Source organism: Eschrichtius robustus, chromosome 13 (assembly GCF_028021215.1).
Source record: "Eschrichtius robustus isolate mEscRob2 chromosome 13, mEscRob2.pri, whole genome shotgun sequence".
Taxonomy (NCBI): domain Eukaryota; kingdom Metazoa; phylum Chordata; class Mammalia; order Artiodactyla; family Eschrichtiidae; genus Eschrichtius; species Eschrichtius robustus.
The window spans coordinates 97,142,599-97,150,076 of NC_090836.1; positions in this window are offsets into that span (position 1 = coordinate 97,142,599).

Consider the following 7,478-nt stretch of genomic DNA (forward strand, 5'->3'; position numbering starts at 1 on the left):
CATCCACTCCCACGGTTCCATTGTCAATGTCCTTGTAGATTCTGATGGCTCCTGTGTTTCTCTCTCCAGATTAGGCCTCTCACTGGAGCTACAGGCCTAAATATCCAAATGCCCACTGGCCATCTTCACCAGAATGTCCCACAAACCCTTCAAACTCAGTGTCCCAAAGTGAATCCATCTTCCTCCAACTTGCTCTCTTGCATCCCCGTCTCAGTAAATGGCACCACTACCACCTGCAGTTGCCTCCATCAGAAATCAGGGAATCTTGTCCTTCCCTCTTCCCCCTACCATCACCCACCTCAAATCAATCACAAGCCTGCTGATTCTAACTGCTATGTCCTGATTACAGCCCCTTCTGGCCATCTTCATGGCACTCCTCATGTGCACAGCGCCATGATCCCACCTGTATTATTGCAATACCTTCCTAATAGGACTACCTGACCACAGTCTTGCCCTTCTCTAATTCACCCTCTAATCCACAGTCAATGTGATACTTCTAAAACCCAAATTTCACCACTGCATTCCTCTCTTTAACAACTGCTTCCCTCCCTCCACAGTTCCCCAGCAACTACCAAGTGACATCCAGATGCCACGACCTGGCATTCAAGCCCATGGCGTGGCCCGTGGGCATCTCCATCTCCTTCTTGCCTCTCCTTCCCCTGTGCTTTACGCTCCAGCCACTCCAGCTCTCACGGCTCTCCACACACTCCACACTGTTCCTCACCTCCCTGCATTTGCTCACACATCCTCTCTGCCCACATTCTTCCTCTGCCCGTCCCTCCTTTTTGGCTATAGGAGCCCATACTCTTTTGGTCTTAGCTTGCACACGTTGGGATTCCACCACTTGCAACCAGAAAAGTCCTTTGTACTCCCATCTCATCTGGTGCATGTTCCTGCCATTGCTCTTCTCCACTGTTTTGCACTTGAGTTTAATTCTCCGTCTTCCCCTGTGAGCTCCTTGAGAGCAAGGACTTTGTCTTATTCATGTCTGCATCTCTGTGTTTCACACAGGATCCAGCAGAGAGTAGGTGCTTTGTAAATGTTTCATGAATAACTATATGAATAAATGAATGGGGTGGGCTTCCCTGGTGGCGCAGTGGTTGAGAATCTGCCTGCCAATGCAGGGCACACGGGTTCGAGCCCTGGTCCAGGAAGATCCCACATGCCGCGGAGCAGCTGGGCCCGTGAGCCACAACTACTGAGCCTGCGCGACTGGAGCCTGTGCTCCGCAACAAGAGAGGCCGCGATAGTGAGAGGCCCGCGCACTGCGATGAAGAGTGGCCCCCGCTTGCCACAACTAGAGAAAGCCCTCGCACAGAAACGAAGACCCAACACAGCCAAAAATAAATTAAAAAAAAAAAAATGAATGGGGTGGATAGGATCCTACCGTACTTCTTCAGACTCAGCTCTTGTCGATCCCCAAGATTCAGCCTACATTCTAGCTACACCTCTTCATGCACTGCTCCTGCTGTTTAGAACGGTTAATGGTGGACACCCTGGAATCAGTTAGCAACTGCATCAGCTGCAAATAACAGATATTGGAAGGATAGTGACCTAAAATGACATAAATTTATTATCTTACAGTTCTGGAGTCAGAAGTCTGAAATGGGTCTCAGCAGGCTAAAATCAAGGTATCCCCAGGCCTGCGTTCCTTCCTGAGGCTCTAAGGAAGGCTATTTCTTTCCCTTTTTCCGTTTCTAAAAACTTCCTGCCGTCCTCTGACACTGACTCTTCAGCCTCTTTCATATCTAAGGACCCTTGTGATTACCTTGGGCCCAATCAGATAATCCTAGTTAATCTCTTTATCTCATGGTCATCTGATTAGCAACATTAATTCCATCTGCAACCTTATTTCCCTTTGCCATGTGACAACATATTCACAAGTCCTGGGGATCAGGAAGTAGACATCTTTGGTAGGGGGAGGAGGGCATTATTTTACTTACTATAGTCAGTATGGGTAAAATTTTCACATGTAATTGAAAAGAATGTCTATTCTGTAGTTGCTCTGTTAGGTCAAGTTTGTTTATCATTTTGTTCAGATGTTCTATACTCATGCTGAATTGTTTTTCTTCTGCTAGCCCTATACGTTATTGAGATAGGTGTGTTCAAATATCCCACTACAATTACAGACTTGTCAACTTTTCCTTTGTTTCTATCAATTTTTACTTTATATAATTACGCTGTGTTAATACACACATACAAATTTATAATTGTTATATCTTCCTAAGAGACTGACTCTTTATCATCATGAAGTGTGCCTTTTATCTCTAGCAGTGATTCTTGTCTTAAAGTCTACTTTGAACTAAGTATAGCTACACCAACCTTCTTTGAATTAGTGTTGGCATGGTATATATTTTTCTACCCTTTTAATTTCAACCTTTCTATAGACTTATTTTAAAGTCCAGTTCGACAATATTAATATTTTCATTGGAATATTTATCTTTTAATATTTAATGTAATTACCCACTGACATTAAATTTAGGTTTAAATCAATCACCTCACTATTTTCTACTTATCCCTCCCTTTCTGGGTTCCTTTTTTTCCCCTTTTTTGGCCTTCTTTGGATTTTTATTATTCTATTTCTTTCTCCTGTAGTAACTGGTTAGTTACATATTCTTTTACAGTCTTTTTAGTGACTACCCTAGGAAAATTCAATATCGATCCTAGACTTGTTAAACTCTAATGTAAAATTAATACTTTTACTACTTCCAGGACCCTGCAAGGACATTAGAATACTTTAATTGCCTTTACCTCTTCCCACTTTTTAATTCTGTTGCTACCATGAATGTCAAAACTCACAGACATAATTTTTTTCCAATCAGTATTAAGTTAGATTTAGCCACATAGTCACCCTTTCCTTTGTTCTTCATTGGAATTTCCATACTTCCTTTCAGGACCTTTTCCCCTTCTCCCTAAAGAATTTCCTTTAGTCTGTCCTTTAAGAGAAGCTCTGTTGGTAACAAAAAACTTTGGTAATAACTATTCTGTTTTTCCTTTGTCTGAAAACATCTTTATGTCATCCTCATTTTTGAAGGGTCTTCAATAAATATAGAATTCTAGGGTGGCAGTTATTTCCTTTCAGCACTTTGAAGATGTCATTTTATTGTCTTCCTTTTTCCATTCCTTCTATTGAGAAGTTACCGGTTGTTCTGGTCATCCATCCTTGGAAGGTAATGCATCTTTTCTGTCTGAGACCATTTAAGAATTTTTCTTTGTCTTTGATTTGCAGCTGTTTCACTATCAAAGTCCTAGTTATGGTTTTCTTTGCATTGCTCATTCTTGAAGTTCCCTGAGACTCTTGAATCTCTGGCTTAATGTCTTTCAATGGTTTTTGGAAAATTCTCAGACATTGTCTATTCAAATATTATTTCTGCCCTATTTGCTCTCTCCATTTCTGGGGCTCCTTACATGTTAGATTTTTTCATTATGTCCCATATTAATCTTTTTTAAAAAATATCTTTATTGGAGTATAATTGCTTTACAATGTTGTGTTAGTTTCTGATGTAAAACAAAGTGACTCAGCTATATGTATACATATATCCCCTCCCTCTTGAGCCTCCCTCCCACCCTCCCACCCGTCTAGGTTGTCACAAAGCATCGAGCTGAGCTCCCTGTGCTATGCGGCTGCTTCCCACTAGCCATCCATTTTACATTTGGTAGTGTATATATGTCAATGCTACTCTCACTTCGTCTCAGCTTCCCCTTCCCCCCCATGTCCTCAAGTCCATTCTCTACGTCTGCATCTTTATTCCTGCCCTGCCACTAGGTTCATCAGTACCTTTTTTTTAGATTCCATATATATGCATTAGCATAAGGTATTTGTTTTTCTCTTTCTGACTTACTTCACTCTGTATGACAGACTCTAAGTCCATCCACCTCATTACAAATAACTCAATTTCGTTCCTTTTTATGGCTGTGTAATATTCCATTGTATCTATGTGCCACATCTTCTTTATCCATTCATCTATTGATGGACACTTAGGTTGCTTCCATGTCCTGGCTATTGTAAATAGTGCTGCAGTGAACATTGTGGTACATGTCTCTTTTCGAATTATGGTTTTCTCAGGGTATATGCCCAGTAGTGGGATTGCTGGGTCATATGATAGTTCTAGTTTTAGTTTTTTAAGGACCCTCCATACAGTTCTCCATAGTGGCTGTAACAATTTACATTCCCACCAACAGTGCAGGAGGGTTCCCTTTTCTCCACACCCTCTCCAGCATTTATTTTTTCTAGATTTTTTGATGATGGCCATTCTGATGGTGAGAGGTGATACCTCATTGAGGTTTTGGTTTGCATTTCTCTAATGATTAGTGATGTTGAGCATCTTTTCATGTGTTTGTTGGCAATCTGTATGTCTTCTTTGGAAAAATGTCTATTTAGGTCTTCCGCCCATTTTTGAATTCGGTTTTTTGGTTTTTGATACTGAGTTGCATGAGCTGCTTGTATATTTTGGAGATTAATCCTTTGTCAGTTGCTTCGTTTGCAAATACTTTCTCCCATTCTGAGGGTTGTCTTTTTGTCTTGTTTATGGTTTCCTTTGCTGTGCAAAAGCTTTTAAGTTTCACTAGGTCCCATTTGTTTATTTTTGTTTTTATTTCCATTATGCCAGGAGGTGGGTCAAAAAGGATCTTGCTGTGTGTGATTTATGTCATAGAATGTTCTGCCTATGTTTTCCTCTAAGAATTTTATAGTGTCTAGCCTTACATTTACTTTTTAAAAAAAGATTTAATTTTATTTATTTTTGGCTGCGTTGAGTCTTCGTTGCTGCACGCGGGCTTTCTGTATTTGCGGAGGGCAGGGGCTACTCTTCGTTGCGGTGAGCGGGCTTCTCCTTGCGGTGGCTTCTCTTTGTTGCGGAGCACGGGCTGTAGGCACATGGGCTCAGTAGTTGTGGCGCACGGGCTCAGTTGCTCCACGGCATGTAGGATCTTCCCAGACCAGGGATCGAACCCGTGTCCCCTGCACTGGCAGGCATATTCTTTTCTTTTTTTTTTTTTTTTTTAATTTTATTTATTTATTTATTTATTTGGCTCTGTTGGGTTTTCGTTGCTGTGCACGGGCTTTCTCTAGTTGTGGTGAGCGGGGGCTACTCTTCCTTGCGGTGCGCAGGCTTCTCATTGCGGTGGCTTCTCTTGTTGCGGAGCCTGGGCTCTAGGCGTGCGGGCCTCAGTAGTTGTGGCACGCAGGCTCAGTAGTTGTGGCTCGCGGGCTCTAGAGCGCAGGCTCAGTAGTTGTGGTGCATGGGCTTAGTTGCTCCGTGGCATGTGGGATCTTCCCGGACCGGGGCTTGAACCCATGTCCCCTGCACTGGCAGGCAGATTCTTAACCACTGAGCCACCAGGGAAGCCCTGGCAGGCATATTCTTATCCACTGCGCCACCAGGGAAGTCCCTGGCCTTACATTTACGTCTTTAATCCATTCTGAGCTTATTTTTGTGTATGGTGTTAGGAAGTGTTCTAATTTCATTCTTTTACATATAGCTGTCCAGTTTCCCCAGCACCACTTATTGAAGAGGCTGTCTTTTCTCCACTGTATATTCTTGCCGCCTTTGTCAAAGATGAGGTGACCATATGTGCGTGGGTTTATCCATATTAATCTTATGCTTTTTTTCCTGTACTTTCGTTCTTTCCCCTCAGTCTTTATTAAGGATCATTTCTTTTGAGGTCTCTCATAGAGTTCACAATTCCTTCTTCATCTGTGTCTGGGCTGCTGTTAGACTTATTGAGTTTATAAGTTCAGTTAATGTATTTTTCAGTTCTAGAATTTTCATTTAATTATTTTTTTAGTTTACAGTTCTCTGTTGAAATTCTATTTGTCATCTACATTCTTAGTTATATTAATCATAATTATTTTCAAGCCTGGGTCTTATAACTCCACTCTATGAATCTCCTATAGAGATCTTTTTAAAATTAGACTTTTAATTTTGAGATAATTATAAATTCACATTAAGTTGCAAGAAATAATGGAGAGATTTTATGTGCCCTTTATCCAGTTACCCCCAATGGTGATATCCTGCAAAACTATAATGCAATATCACAACTAAGAAACTGACATTGATATGATATTATTCCAATTTCCCCAGTTTTACTTGTACCTGTGTGTATATGCATGCATGTGTGCCTGTGCGTGTGCATATGTTTATTTACTTCCATGCAATTTTATACGTGTAGGTCTATTGGCCCTTAAAATTTTTTTTTCTCTTGATTTTCAGTCATTCAGTTTTGTCTCCAGATATGTCTGATAATTTCTTATTGAATGCCAAACCTTGTGTAACAAAAATATGTGAGTTTGGATGATGTTATCTTCTCCAGAGAGACTTTACTTGCTGGAAAGGAAGAAACACCCCTTGGAGATCTCTGCCCATGAATTTAAAATGAGAGTCAACACACTTAGGAGCCCTGAGCTTTTCCACATCAGCGGTCAGCTGTGCAGGTGCTGGCACGAAGCAGGTAGACAGCGGGATTTAACCAAGGTTGGACAGTGCCAGCTGAGTGGGACAGAGGGAGAGAGGGTGATTGTAAGTAAATCAGCGCAAGAGAGGATAAACAAGGCATATATGCCTGCAGCTTAATTTTGCTCAGTGGTAAGTAATTGAAAGCAATATATTAAAACAAATCTGGATTCATTCTGGAGTAGAATGTGGAAAGAACAGGAGTTTTACAGGTTACTAGGTAGACTTGAAATATGGTTTCCCTATTTGAAGTGCTGCTTCCAGCTATACCCCCTGCTCCTTATGGGGTGAATTCCTCTTGTTGGAAGTTTGGGAAACTTTGGAAAAGTCTGAGAAAGCTGTTCTGCTGGTGTGACCCCCCACCCTGTTACCCCTGACTGGTCCCCTGGCATTTCACAGGGACCATCTAAGGTCCAACTAAGAGCAGTGACAATATTGCTGGAGCAGGAGGGTGGAGGCTGTGCCCCTAAGATGGTGGGCACAGGGAGGGCTGAGGACCAGATCAAGACCTCTCAGGGTTGGGGTGGGTGCTGGAGGGGTGGGTGGGGGTAGCAGACCCTGTCACCGAGTCAGTCTAGAGGCCACACGAGTCAGAGGAGTCCATGTAGACTGTGGGGAGGGGACGGGTTGAAATACAACAGGGCCGTCCCTCTCCCCTACCCCATCTCCCCAGGACCCCAAGGGAGGCAACACTCTGGGGGTCCAGGCAAGTAACTCAGGCAGATTGGGTCTCAGGGAACAAGTCAGGGACCTGGTTCCCATAACTGGGGCACGAGGTGGGGATGAGGTGTTAGGAATGAGGCCAAAGCCCGGTTATCAGAACTAGGACACTTTCCATGCGGGACCTGTGTTCTTTACCTCCTTCCTGCATAAATCCTGAGAAAAGGGGTGTGTCTACACCTGGGACCTGGCAGATCTTGGTTGGGGGGGCACAGGGGGGTTTGGGTGAGGCTTTGGGGCACCAAGGTGGCACCTGCTCTGGCTTTGCCTACTGTCCCGCCCCAAGTACTAGCCACCTCATTCCCT